Below are 15463 nucleotides of genomic sequence, written 5' to 3'. Positions count from 1 at the left end.
CGAAAGGTTTCCAAACCCCGCCCCCTATTGACGTCAAGAAATGCGCGGGAGGCCATTTCGACTGAGGGCAAAGACCGGGTTAGACATGCGGGTTTCAAAAACTGACGCTCGCGCCATCCCTGCTGTCATTTCTTTTGCCCTTAGTTGGGTACTGATGTCGCTGAGCGTCCTGGTGCCCATCAGTGGAGTTGGATTGAGAATCTGGATGTTAATCGTGGAAGCTGTGATTCTACGATAAGAACCCACCTGGAGGAATTCTGATTTAATTCAAAATGATTATGACAAATAGTTTCTTATTTTGTATGTCTAAACTTTCACTTGCTACACGGCAGGCAGAAATCCAGCCGGTGAGATTTTTTTTTCCTTGTCATTTCATCTTAGTAGGAGATCGGGAGGAGCAGCATTTGGTCGTGTGTATGTGGGGTTTGTGCCCAAGTCAGCCATGGGACAAAAATGATGCGTTAGCATTGCAGAAAAAAATTAAGATTAAGGAGAAATTGGACAGCCATTTTTCCGGAATAATATAAGGTCTCCTGCTTGAGCAGGGGGTTCTAGAAGACCTCTAGGGTCCCTTCCAATTCTTATTCTGTAAACCGTATTGTGTTATATTCAGATGTGGCAATGGCTGTGGGTATCCCAGTAGCAAAGACAAATAATATATATATAATAAATATATAATTTATATAATTTAACATGCAGCAATACATGACAGCAACTTCATTGCTTGCAAAGAGTGGTAAACATAAAATCATAATCATCACCTTAAGGGGATTAATATGCAAAGCACAGAGAGACAGAGGATGTGCTATTGAGCTGATGAATTTGAGGGGACTAAAGTTATCTCTCTAAAAGGACCGCGCACACATGCCTCTTGTTTTCCTGTTCATAAATTTAATAGCTGCTGCTCTGGAGCGTTAAGTGAGCATTAAGTATTGCCCAATAGTGTTGCCCAAAACTTGCTATTGCTCAGATTGTTGAGGCCTTCTACTTCAAAAAGAGAAATCAACTCTTATTAAATAAATGTTTAGGTATAGCCTTCTTTACTCCTTTACCTAAATAGTTAATGTTGGGACTATGTGAACCATCCTTGTGGTTTCCATGACCACAGAATGGAAGTGGTTTGCGCCAGACAACAAGGGAGAAGAAGAGGGGATTGGTAACACCACATGCATCACGGTGCCATTGCACAAAAGATACACTTTATCTACTCCATATCCCTTGTGTCATGTTGTGAATGATGCATATTACATCATTTGTGACATTAATGTAATGACACACATTGCAATGTGTATGACTTTGTCCTGACTTCTTCCAGATGCTTATGGTTATGGCTTTTTTCTGGGATTTTCCCCCTCAGTTCTTAGTGGTGATCTATCACTTTACTAATCATATCCAAATCTCCTTGGCTTTATTCAAGATCAACTAAGATTGATTGGATATTGCTACTTGCCTCAACGTTTTGAGGTCCTCAGCAACTTGACATGTTATTAAGGACTTAGAAAATTGGGAATATTATAATTGTATTCCTTGGGAATTGTTGAGATCTGTGAATAGCAGCCCCATGTGTTTAACTGCAAAACTGCAACTGGCAGTTTTTTTCCCCGTAAGGGAGGTGTACTGCACTGGCCCTGCACTGAATCGTTCCTCCTCCTCTGGTCATTGGGTCCCCCTCCACAGGAAGGAGAATGGAAGAGCTTCCTGTTGATGTTCTACCTTGTGCCAAATGACAGAATTGCAATTGTCCCGCCAAGTTGATCATAGAATCCTCTATAGAGGAGAAGGAGGCAAATGACTCTGTTCCTTTTGTATCGTGAGCAATAAGATGTTCCTGAATTCATTTCTGTTCTATTCCTGTGTCCTAGATTATTTAGTACCAAATACTAGATTCTGGTTCTCAATTCCTGGGTTATCTCAAATAGCTGCTTTAACAGCCCAACACTGTTTTGATTGGATTTGCATATTGCACTTCATCCATATGTCTTTTTTTATTTTGTATATTCAGTGACAGGTCATTTTGGTTTCTAAACCCTGGTTTATAGTTTAGCATTATTGCCAATCCAGCCAATTATGGCTTATTTAATGAACCAAATTAAGCAAGCTATAGCTTAGAAGACTAAGCGAACCAGGCCAGAATTATTTTGCAGTGTATGATTCTGTTGGAAGGAATTCAGTTCATTCTGTTCCTTTTTTTACTCTGTCCTTGCAATCAAAAAGAAAATCAGTTTCACCCCCTTCCTATCAGCCCACCTTCAAAATGATGAATGAGTTGTTTCTTTTTCAAAAGCTGAGATTGCAAACCATTAACGCCAAACTTCTTGGCAAAGAGCCAGCAAGCAAAAGTCCTTCTTGGGTGTCGCTCAAGCTGTTGTCGCAAGAATTGTGCAGTACCCGTTCAGAAGTGGGTTACTGATTTGCGGCCTCATTGGGTCAGAATAATAAGTTGTTAGAGCTGGCTTCTCTTTATACTGTCTTTGTCTGCTTCAGGGATGACCTTGACCTGAAAATGATGGATAAAGCAGCTGTAAGGTAGATGGCAGCATATGGGTTACAATAATAGGGAGAAAACTGCAGATTTTTTCCTGCACCACCCTTCACTAAGCAGGCATCCTCTGGTCGTGATGAACTATAAGTCCCATCATTTTCAGACATAATAATAAAAGACATTTGAAGGGCATCAGTTTGAAGAAGGCTGGGCTATACCTTAGTTAATACCTGTCTTTCATTTTGCATGGTGATACAGGAAGTACCATAAGGTATCTGGAATACCTGAGAGCCATATTCCAAACATAACTTAGGGCACCAGGGTGAAGTAGGTTGAAGTAAGGTTTCCACTATTCTCTGGTTGTTCTTCTTTTTCAAACCTCTTTTGTTCTGCATGTTGCCGTTGCATTTCTTGGAATGCAAGAAAATTGTGGGGTCTCTGACTAGCATGATTTGGTTTTATCCATCTATGTCTTTTTTTTGGCTTCAACTCATTATGCATATTGACACAATTTTGAGGTTCTCTATGAGAAATAATCTATATAAGTGGAAAATTGTTAAAGAGCAGATCTAAGAGCTGTAGGGTAAAGTTTCTTCTGAGTAACCCAGTATGTTTTAATTTTTAAAAAGGAATCTAAGTAAGCAGCCCTTTATGCAGAATTACAGTTTGTAGCCAGAAAGGGTATGTTCTTCTGGCTTGCTCCCAGAAGTTGTGGCTGCTCCAACACTGGAAGCTTTTAAGAAGAAATTGGACAGCCATTTGTCTGAAATTGTATAAGGTCTCCTGCTTGTGCAGGCAGTTGAACTAGAAAACCTCCAAGGCCCCTTGCAACTCGTTTATTCTGTTATGCTCTTACAATAACATGAGAAAAAGAAGATATCTAAAGAAGGTATTTCTGATTTTCTTTCCAGCAGTTACAAAAGTAGTGATCACTATTCCCACCCTTCCAAATTACACTGTGTGGCCCAGATCACCTATCTAGAAAGGTGTCTTATTTAATAGGGGAACTCAACAAACGAACACAGGATGATGATTCCGGTCCAAAATTTATCTATGTATAAAATCTAAACTATGAGATTCGTAAATCAAAACTGATTTTTTAGTAATATGGACTGAACTTTCTTCAACGAACAATTCCATTCCATGATTCATATTGTATTGATCACGTGAACCTTTTTAGCTCAGATTCAATAGTGATTCTTAGCCCATTGTGATACGTATATATCAGATTATTCATAATTTATCATTGATATTTTGGAAAGTAATTTTAAAATGTGAACATATAGGAAATGGTAAAGATTTTTTAAATTTCATATTGGTTTTTTTTCAGGGTGCAGTTTCGCCATATATTTTTTCTTTGGGGTAATTAGTAAAGATGCCAAAACTAACTGATTTGATTAGAGACAATGGACTAGACAGCTTTATTAGAGACTGGAAGCCATTTGTGGACTTTCTACGTGTTAAATACAATAACAGATGGTTGACAGAGGGATTTGAAGATTAGTATAATATTTGGGCTAACCTGTTGAGTGTTTCTTTTTTTCTACGTATATTATGATTAGATGCTGGGTCAATGGGATTGTTAGATACATAGATATATTTTCTCATCTGGAATATTTGTTTATTTAATATAGTATTTCTGTCAAATAAAGATGGGAACATTTATAACTATATGTAGACTCGTAATATAAGGGGAGGAGAACCCATCAGTTTTTTTCTATTTTTCAGGTTCCAGTTGGGGTAGATTCTTTTATGTTCAGTGTTAGATATATTTGACATGGATTTTTTTTCCTCCCCCTCCCCACTTTTTCTACATATATTTTTCTTTTCTTCTCTGCTAGTGTTGGATGTTTGTTTTTCTGTTTCTCCATTTTGTATTTTATTATTGTTGACAAACAAAAATAAACACGTTAAAAATATTTTTTCTTTGAGGTGATTTCGACTTAATGTATTGAAAGAAATATAGACAAAGGAAATGGTGTGTCCATTTTGATCTTCCCTCCACAAACACCACTAGAAAGCCATTGGTTCCTAAACTGTCACATACTACATCTTGGTTTGGCCAAGGCAGTTCAGCCATGTTGGGCAAACACCATATTTTCCAGCCCAATTTACCTCATAGGAGTGTTGTGTGGATAAAACTAAAAGACACCCATATGTACGTTCTTGAATTTCAAGAGAAAAACCAGCATATGAATCTTGTAATTGGTTAGTACAGGTAGTCCTTGAGTTACGACTAAAATTGAGCCCTAAATTTCTGTTGCTAAGTGAGACATTTGTTAAGTGAGTTTTGCCCCATTTTACGACTTTTCTTGCCACAATTCTTGAGTGAAACACTGCGGTTGTTAAGTTAGTCACACGGTTGTTAAGTGAATCTGGCTTTCCCATTGACTTTGCTTGTCAGAAGGTTACAAAAGGTGATTACATAACCCCAGGACACGGTGACCATCTTAAATATGAGTCAGTTGCCAAGCGTCTGAATTTTGATCACATGACCAAGGGGATGCTGCAATGGTTGTAAGTGTGAAAAACGGTCATAAGTCACTTTTTTCAGTGTCGTTGGAACTTTGAATAGACACTAAATGAACTGTTATAAATCAAAGACTACCTGTAATGGGAGGACCCCATTAGAATCATTACTAAAGCCAATGCATTTAAAAATCTGTCCTGTAAAATGAATGGAATGTTATAAGAATAAAAAGCAGTTTCTTCAAAAGATGTAAACTAGTTGGAGTATATACACTCTGGTATATACAACATATAAAATAAATTAACTTGATATAGAAAAATAATACAATATGATTCCATAAAACATGGTCAATCAGGAGAATCTCCAATAATATGGTATTTTTTTTTTATTGTTAGGTTTTTCTATGTATTATTTACGTACAGCAGTTTGTGTATTATGTATTTATTCCTGTTCAGAGCATGTGGATACCTGCTGGTCATTTTTATTTATTTTTCAGATTCTTTTTGTGTTCCTCTGCATTTTTGCCGCTGTGCATCATTTTCCTTCTTATAACCTTCTTTTTGTCTCAGAAGGTATAACAGCACCTGGCTCACTTTCTCTGCGTGCACAAGCTAAGCAGAGTCAGGTCTGGTTAGTAATTGGATGGGAGACATCAAAAGACAAGTAGGTCCCTAAGTAAGCCTGGGAAGTTGAAAAACATCTCGGAAGGCAGCCCTGCAAGATGCACCTGCCGGCTCAAACAACAGCCAGCTTTACTCAAAACAGGCATCTCTGAATTAATTGATAGCAATTAAAAACAAGGATGCTTGCTGCTCCTTAAGGCAACTACTGCCTGATTCATAGTTGAGCCGCTTTCTGAATTAACACATTTTCTGGGTTTGCATAACATACTGTACATCAACAAAATGGGTTTTGCACAGCCGGGGGAAAAGCCTAATCAAGACAAAATACGTTGGGCGATTTGTCGCTTTTGTTTTGTTATATAGGCTTATTTTAGCACATGTCACTTTTCCTACATCTCCCAGTTCAAAACAGCCAGGAAATCGCATGGGCAACCCCTTAAAAAAAAAAAATCACCTTTAGTTTTTTTAAAGGGATTCTAAAAGCCCTTGAAAGGGGCTGAAGGGGGTGGGTGGAAGGAAAGGGGGGGGGAGGAGAGCGCAATTTGCCTTTTCCCCCTTGATGGCTCTTTATTCTACCCTAGTTTAATCCGTGGTGGGAAACACACCCTCTCTTGTCTGTGTGTGCGTGTGCATGAATGAATGAATGAATGGGCGAAAGATTTCCCGCCCTCCCGCCTTGATTTCCGCTGCAGCGCCGGGGCCCGAGAACCCGAGAGACGAAGCTTTTTAGAACGCTCTGCGAAACGGAGGGGCTCGGTTGCAAACAGCTGGAACTGCTGCCCCTCCCTTCCCTTTTCTCCTCTCCACGGGCCCGCGCGGCTCCTTCCCCTTTTGTTCCAGGCAAAAGGCTTGTTTAGCGTAGCTGTAGCATTAAGCGCCGGGGAGGCCAAAAGCGTCGCTTGGGCTGCGAGGGGCTCTTTGCAAGCAGCAGCAGGAGAAGCGGGACCCGCCAGTGCCGGCCGGATCTCCCTTCTTTCCCCTGCTTGGAACCTCGTCGCCGAGCCAAGCTAAGCTAAGCTCACCCGGACGGACAATAAGCAAGCCTGAGCATCCTCGTTCCTGGCGGGCATCCCTTTGCATCTTGTCGCCCGCCGCTCCGGCTGCCTTTGGCGGATGCCGCTCCTTTTGCATCCGAAGGGAGTGGCAGGCGCCGGCGCGCCTTCCACGGAGCAACGCCGCCCCCGGCGTCCTTTCTGTTAAAAGAGAGAGCCGGGCGCGCTTCGGGGGCCATGGCCTAAGTCAGGCCGGGGAAAAGGAAAAAGGAGAAAAGCTCAGCTTTTTATTTTTTTGGGGGGTGGGGGGGGAAACCGGTTCTCCGTCCGGACTGTTGACCGGGTGGAAGGAAGGAAGGAAGGAAGGAAGGTAAGACGGGAGCGGGAGGAGGGGGGGGCAGCTGGGCGGGTTGCAAAGCTACGGGGGTGGGGAGGGGGATGGCGGAGGGGGAGGGGGGGAGAGAGAGGCGTCTAGCAACAAAGGAGGGGGGGAGGATGATGGGGGGTGGGGGTGGCATGGAGGGGGTGCAAGAGAAGTCGCAAAATGGGGGTGGGGATGATCAAAATGGGTAAGGGGCGTGCATAAGCTCACCAGCGTGCCTACCGTCCCTGTCTCCTAATGTTTTCTTTTATTCGTATCCTTGTCATGTATTTATAATTATGTTTACACTCGTATCTGTCATAAAAGACATGCTTGACGGAAAATAAAAATAAAACCAAATAAATAAATGATTGTTGGGCTCTCGGGGGTCCACAGTTTGGGTGGTCCTCCTACGCCCCTTCCCCTGTCAGCAAATGTCACAGAGAGGATGCAGATGTTGGGGGGTGGGTGGGGGGGAGGGAGGAGAAGAGTCACCCCCTCTTTGAGGGGGGAAAGAAGGGGATGGGTGGGACCGGTGGTGCCTCCCCCACTAGAGAGTTCAATGGCTGTCCTTCTGCCCCCCCAAACCCCCCCCCCCGCTGTTGTGCATCCTTGTGTCTGAGGTAAGGTTGGGGGTTGGTGGGGGTGGGTATGGCTGGCACTGGCCATGATTGAATGAAGATTCAGCCAGCAACCCAGCCCACTTCTGAGCATGGGGTGAGGAAGAGGATGTCATGTGGTCAGCAGCTGGCTGCAATTTCTGTGGGGCCAAGCAGGCCAGGTTTTGAGTCAGAAAGATTTGAGGTGGGGGGGAGGGTAGAAAGGATTCTGTGCACAACCTCCTTTGCCCGTGAGTGAACGCACCCCTCCTTTTAACCGCCAGCTGGCGTTGTGCTTGGTGTGTTTATCTGACATCTACTCGTGATGGGGATATGTTTGTGTAGATGGGAGTGGAGCAGGGGAGGATGCTTTAGCCTTCTCCCCCAAATGCACTCGGATATAAAAGCTTAGAAGAGGGAGGTTCATGAGTTTAAGTTTCTTCTGAGACGCAAAGTGTAAGAATGCAGGAATGAGTTTTTTTTTTTAAAAAAAAAAGAATGAAAATAAACAACAGTGGGAGTGGGACCTATTCCCCATCTTCCTGAAAATGTTTACTCACTTGTACTGTATACAGTATAAAGTACTGTAGAGGTACTTTGTGTCTGTCAGATGAGAGATTGGATAAGGATGCTTGTAAATAAATATTTGGAGTAACAGAGGGGTAGGATAAGTGAGGGGTGACATTTAGTCATAGTTCCGTCATATTTGGGATAGGACTGCTGAACTTTCCTTGCTGGCTTTCAGCAGCAAGTAGAAGATATGACAACCCTCTGAGCATAGGCAGAATGCTTTCTCGTTATTGTTAGGAACCTGGAAGGCACCTCATACAGGTAGTCCTCAAGTTACAACTATTAGCAACTGTTCAAAGATATAATGGCACTGGGGAGAAAAGTAACTTACAGTCAGTCCTTGTGCTTAAACTGTTGCAGCATCCACAAAGTCCGTGATCAAAATTTGAGTGCTTTGGCAACCAGCATGCATTTAAAAATTTAAGGAGCCTTGGTGGCGCAGTGGACTAAGTGCTGTTAAAGTAGTACTTAGCTGCCAGCTGCCTGCAATTACTGCAAGTTCAAATCTCACCAGGCTCAAGGTTGACTCAGCCTTCCTTTCGAGATAGGTAAAATGAGGACCCGGATTGTGGGGGCAATAAGCTGACTTTGTATAAAAAAGAACACCGCTTGGGGGGGAGGGCAAAAGCCCTACTAAGCAGGTATATACAAAAGTATGAAGGCTATTGCTTAATGCATTGTAAGCCGCCCTGAGTCTCCAGAAAAGGGCGGCATATAAATCGAACTAATAAATAAATAAATAAATAACAAGGTTGCAGCATCCCGGGGTGATGTGATTGACATTTGCAACCTTCCCAGCTGGCTTCTGACAAGCAACATCAATTCGTGACGTTGGATTCACTTAATGACTGCATGATTGACGTAACAACTGCAGTGATTTGCTTAACAACCATGGCAGAAAAGGTAGTAAAATTAGTCACAATTCATTTAACAACCACCTTGCTTAGCAATGAAAATACTGGTCCCAATTACTGTCGTAAGTCGAGGACTACCTGTACGCCTACATTATGTTCACTTGAATAAGACTGAGTTGCCCTTGAACATGTGCTTCAATAAAAGTGGGGCTGTGTTGGAGATACTCTTTGCCCTGGGTGATGCAAAGCTCGCGCAAAATACAGCATGGGTGCATTGTTATTCTGGCCACTGTTGTAAAAAGGACCTGCAGAGTATAGATAGTCCTTGACTTACAACAGCTCATTTAGTGACCGTTCAAAGTTACAACGGTACTGAAAAAAGTGACATAACCGTTTTTCTCACTTATGACCTTTGTAGCATCCCCATGATCATGTAATCAAAATTCAGATGCTGGGCAACTGGTTCACACTTATGACCAAAGGTCATGTGAGCACCCTTTGCAATCTTTTGACAAGTAAAGTCAATGGGGAATCCAGATTCACTTAACAACCGTGTTACTAACTTATCAACTGCAGTGATTCACTTAACAACTGTGGCAAGAATGGTCGTAAAATGGGCCAAAACTCCCTTAACAAGTATCTCACTTAAGAACAGAAATGTTGAGCTCGATTGTGGTTGTAAGTCGAGGACTACCTGTACATACCAACAGATATTAAAGTCCATGGGCCAATGTCATCCTGAAAGTTGACTGTTTTTATTTATTCTCTAAAAGGCTGTTTTTATTTATTCTCTAGAAGTGCACAACTTGAGAACTAACCTCATTTTCTCTGGTCATGACATTGCTCTGGGAAGGCCGTATCTTGAATCATGATGCTACGGCTGTTTCCCTTTATGGATTTCCAAGCATGACCCCTTGACCACTTTTAAAATGTGGGCTTGGTATGTCGGTGGGTTCAATTATCCATCTTGATATTGCAAAAAAAACCTTCCTTGTATTTTTTTTTAATGAGCAACCAGCTCTCAGGTCTCAGTGTGTGCATTTCTGCAAGGTGATGTGGGGTGTCTGTATACTTTTCTTTTAAGTTAAAACAACAACAATAATAATAAAGCCATCAGGAGTGTGGCAGTTTGCTGTGAAATCCCTTGTTGCAAACCCTGATCTGTGGATGACACACTTTGAAGAATTTTGAAATGTTTTTCCACCTTTTCTTTTTAAAGTTACCCTATTTCGAGGGTTATTTTTTTAAAAAAAGGCTTTGTTTGCTTTAGCTTCAAAATGATAGGACCGTGTGCTGCCAGTTTTTAACAGATACAATCAAAACCCCATTCTAAATTTACTCAGTGTTTTTCTTTGTTCCACAGACCCATCGAAATCTGGTTAGGCAAGATGAAGGGAACAAATTAAGTACAGCCTGTTTTGACTTTTGTCAAATATTTGAGTTGCTTTATGAAGCAATTATAACCGAACAGAATAACAGAGTTGGAAGGGACTTTTGAGATCTTCTAGTCCAACCCCCTTCTCAAACAGGAGACTCCGGGTGGGCAAAAATGGGACTGTCTAAAAGCAATCTTATACTGTGTCTTTTTTTGGGGGTGGGAAAATAAGTCACTTTAAAGTTCATGGAACATACTAATGAGCAGATGCAATTAATATTATGCTATTTAGTATGTGTATAGACTTGTATGTCTCCAAGATCTCTTTATACATTATGATGAGCTGTATGAATCTGTGGCAAGCACTAAGGATCATGGGAAGAATATCAGAGATGTCACATTTGCTCCAATAAACCGGTTTTATGCTAAGAAAGGATTTTCTGCTACAACAGGATTTATTCTCTAATCATGAAGTCTGGCAGGCTTTATACAAAGCCATACCTACCATTTGATTAGCAAGAGTTATAGCAAATGAGAATATTTCCATTTATGTTTAAAGTTGATTTCCTTTTTTTTTTTAATCCAAGGTGTTGGGTTGGGTTATGTTGAATTCCTCTCGGGTGTCTGCTGTCCACAAACGGGCCAGATCCAACCTTGCTCATTCTTCTAGAAGTTGCATACACCTAGAACGCTAATGATGAACATATCACAGTGACATGCCATGCTATTTTTCATGGCACACTAGGCCTCTGGAGCAGAGGTGGGTTTCAGCAGGTTCGGACCAGTTCTGGAGAACCGGTAGTGGAAATTTTGAGTAGTTCGGCGAACCGGTAAATACCACCTCTGACTGGCCTCGCCCCCATCTATTCTCTGCCTCCCGAGTTCCAGCTGATTGGGAGAAAATGGGGATTTTGCGGTAACCTTCCCCTGGATTGGGGAGGGAATGGAGATTTTACAGTATCCTTCCCCTGCCATGCCCACCAACCATGCCACGCCCACCAAGCCACACCCACAGAACCGGTAGTAAAAAAATTTGAAACCCACCACTGCTCTGGAGTATCATGTGTGTGTGTGTGTGTGTGTGTGTGTGTCTTTATCTCAAGTTATTTATAAAAATAATACTAGAGGGATATAAATAAATAAAATCACTGACCCTGAAGATGAGTACATGGGATAATAATTGTGATATATTATTTAATTTGAAAGTATATCTAAAAATGGGGTGGAATATATTATATACCGTTTTTCATTTTCGCTAAATAAATTCCAAAATGGTTTACAATTAAAAACATGATTTCAAAACACAATAGAACTCCAAAATCTATGTTAGGTTGAATCCTGGTGGATTCAGAGACCTGCTGGACAGGTCTCTGCAGTTTTCTTCACAAAGTTTTTCAAAAGTGGTTTGCCATTGTTTTCTACCTAGAGAGAATGAGTAGCACAAGGTCACTCAGTTGGCTTCATGGCTAAGGCGGGACTAGAAAGTTTCTAACCTGATGCCTTAAACACCACACCAATTTGGCTCTTATTGCATTACATACATTCATACATAGCTAATTCTCAAGAAATTTATATATGAAGAAGTATCTCCTTCTCTTGCATCTTTAAAACTATCCCAAAATTATGATTTTCAGAACTTCTTTGTGTCTATTTAGAACATTTAGAACATTTACAATTACCAGTCCTGACTTTTCTTTGCTGAGTTGAAGATTTTAAATAATTACTCAGTTTAAATCTACTATTCTAGCATAGTGGTGCTTCTCAATATTATTGTATTTGTGAAAAACATGTATATGTAAATTATATATGTGAATGTATATATACACCCACCCACCCACATACATATTGTACTAGGCGTTCTTGGAGATGAAAGGAAAATCAGAAATGTTCCAAATAATCTTTAAAAATTTATCTTTGGACCAATATTGTAGATTTTTTTTGTTGGGTTTCAGCTCCCAACCAGCATAATCAAAGAGAGAAAACAAAGTAAATCTTATTGAACTCTGTGTTACTTAATTTTGAATAGGTACAGATATGATTGTACTATACAAACATTTACAGCTTCCCCTCCATGCATTTACTGTTCTACTCTCTTCTTTTTTAGTTCTTTAATATGTAAAAAGGGGAAAAAAAACAGGAAACAAAAAAGAGAAAGAAGGAAGTACAGTCATAGTAAATATTATTTAGCTCCATTTTTCAATAAATTGAGAGTGAACATCAACCCAAGATTGTAAATCCAGTGATATGGTACTTTCATTTTAGCAGAATTAACTTTTTCGCTGTATCCATTGCTCTATAAGTCCATTTTTCATATATTGATGAATGCCAAATACTTGATATTGTATATGATTCAAAATTGCATTCTTATCTTTAAATAGTATTTTTTAAAATAATAATTTATGAATAGTAAACCAAAACTGTGATAGAGAAAACTCTAATGCGTAAGTGTCCTGTTCATTGTTTTACCTTTCCAACATGGTATAATGGTAGATAGCATTTTAACTATAGAGAAAAGTCCCATAATTTTGGTTTTCACTTCTGCAAAATTTAAGACTATAATTTCAAGTACCGGTAGTTGTTTACTTGGATTCAAATTTCTGGTTGATTGTTCCTCCAATCAAACCGTTATGTATTTTAGCAACAATATAGTTTTGGTACTAAGTTCCATTGGTTGTTGCTGATGAAAAGCATGATTCTAAACAAAGATAAATATCAGATAAATCAGATGAATAATGTGGTGCTGTTTATTCATTGTTTAATTGATGATTCATGCTGAATCATTTTTGACTCTGCTCAAGAGAAAATTCTAGTAGAAATTCCATCATGATCCCTGAGTACTGTATTGGCTCAGAAGTTCATAGAATGACAGGAAAACCTAGAAAAAAAATTGTCATAAAAATTCAAGGCATTACAGATAAAACCTTTCGCCTGTCATAGTTATAGCTTCTCCAGATGTTGAACAAATATACTAGTAGAAGATTCTCTTTCCATATAGTATGTGGGTATTCATGACAGAAGGATTTTATTACTAGTGTGATTAATGGACTGTAACTACAGCTTATTTAAAAACCCAGAATTTTCATAAGGACATAGATAAAGCTTTAGCTGTAATCTTAAATTTAAAGCATAGTCTGAAATACTATTTGCGCTTGATGCTATGCCCAAAACAAGCTCACCATTTTATGAATTAGTGTTTTCTGTGAACTGGACAATGAAATTGTAATTTGGAGCAGCCAGCAAGCCCTTTCCAAGGTACTCAGAATAAAATTGTTTGAAGGGTTTTTGGAAGTCTTGTAGTCCAACTCCCTGCTCAAGCAGGAATCCTTATACTATTCAGGCAAATGGTAGTCCAATGTCGTCTTCTTTTTTGTTTTTTTAATTTGATTTATATGCCGCCCTTCTCCGGAGACTCAGGGCGGCTTACAATGCGTTAAGCAATAGCCTTCATACTTTTGTATATTTATACAAAGTCAGCTTATTGCCCCCACAAACTGGGTCCTAATTTACCTACCTTAGAAAGGATGGGAGGCTGAGTCAACCTTGAGCCTGGTAAGATTCGAACCTGCAGTAATTGCAAGCAGCTGTGTTAATAACAGGGTGCTTTAGACCACTGTACTACCAAGGCTCTTAAAAATCTCCAGTATTGGAGCACCCACAACTTCTGGAGGCAAGTTGTTCCACTGATTAATTATTCTGTCAAGAAATTTCTCCTTAGTTCTAAGTTGCTTCTCTCCTTGATTAGTTTCCATCCATTGCTTCTTGTCCTGCCTTCAGGTGCTTTGGATAATAGATTGACTCCCTCTTCTTTGTGGTAGCTTCTCATATATTGGAACCCTGTTATCATGTCACCCCTAGTCTTTCTTTTAATTAAATTAGACATACTTAATTCGTGCAAACATTCTTCATATGTTTTAGCTTCCAGTTTCCCTAATCATCTTTGTTGCTTTTCTCTGTACTCTTTCTAGATTCTCAACATTGTTTTATGTCGTGGCATCCAAAACTGGATGCAATATTCTAATTGTGGTCTTTCCAAGACATTGTAAAGTGGTATTACTCCTTTAGAGTATCTTCTCCCTACTACTCAGAACTGCTAATTTCATTTTTGTACATTTACAAACTTTAGGATTTTTGTAGCCTGTTGAATCTTCATCTTTATATTCAGGACGTGCTATCCTGACCATTTAAGGATTAGGTTTTAGAAGATTTAGCTGCTATGAGGGGTGGGTTCCACTTACCTTTACTACCGGTTCGCAGCGGGAGCACGCGCGCTTCTGCACATGTGCAGATCACCCATGATGATGTTGTGGTGGGTGGGTGGAGCCGGTTTTACTACTGGTCCTATAGAACCGGACCGAACTGGGAGCAACTCACCACTGGCTGCTATACAATAAATGTAAACCAATGAAACCAGTGACATGCACAGTGAAGTGTTACTATGCAGAATTCTAGCTACTACGTTTCATTTCTCTCTTCCCATCTTGTTTCTAGTTGTATCTCAACAATCAGTATTCCTTAGTTTTTGACTTGCTGCCAAATCCTTATTGGGATCAGACCACTTCAAGTGAAAGCGATAGTCTTCCCTTTGGGCTTCTAATCACTTTCTACAAATTTCAGAGTTCCTCCAGGTTTACTGAGATGGTGTGTGTGAAAAGCATTGTGTTGGTTACTCAAAGGTTTGCTTGTAATTTGGCAGTAGAGGGATTAGTACTGTACAGAAGCAACAGAATTATCATGGGTGTTATTTTTTTCATGCTTTGCTTATAAGCTTTCTGTTGGGATCCCTGAGAAGCAGGATATAGAACTAAATGTATTTTGGATCTTATCCAGTGAAGTTTTTCTTACATCCTGCTAGTAAAGAATGCAACTTCTGAGGAACAGCTTGTGGGTGATAGGTGAAATTTTTGGATTACCCGACAACTTGCCTCAGCCAACTCACTGCAAGACAACTTATTGTGAGACAATTTAACAACTTTTTGCAACAATATTTTATTTTTTGCTGTTCACATTTGCTGTCTCTCCTTTTGCATCCTTTCTTTAATGATTCTATTATACCATTTCTTTAATATTAGTGTAACTCTTGTCCCGTAGCGAGTTGTCCTGTGGTGAGATGGCTGTGGCAAGTTGTCCTACAGTGAGT

At 40.2% G+C, this 15463-nt stretch overlaps 1 protein-coding gene across 1 annotated transcript in view; it reads left to right on the top strand.

Annotated features, from left to right (window-relative positions):
* The first annotated feature begins 322 nt into the window (after positions 1-322).
* Positions 323-15463, top strand: part of CLIP2 (CAP-Gly domain containing linker protein 2) — a 98100-nt gene continuing 82959 nt past the window's right edge. Inside the window, exon 1 of the mRNA XM_070945659.1 lies at positions 323-347. The gene's annotated coding sequence lies outside the window, so the exon portion shown is untranslated. The remainder of the gene's footprint in view (positions 348-15463) is intronic.

This window comes from Pituophis catenifer, unplaced genomic scaffold, assembly GCF_029215685.1.
Source record: "Pituophis catenifer annectens isolate HBS135680 unplaced genomic scaffold, rPitCat1.0.hap2 SCAF_1, whole genome shotgun sequence".
In the NCBI taxonomy this organism is placed as follows: domain Eukaryota; kingdom Metazoa; phylum Chordata; class Lepidosauria; order Squamata; family Colubridae; genus Pituophis; species Pituophis catenifer.
The sequence above is the reverse complement of the archived record's forward strand: the minus strand, read 5'-3'. Positions and strand labels throughout refer to the sequence as shown.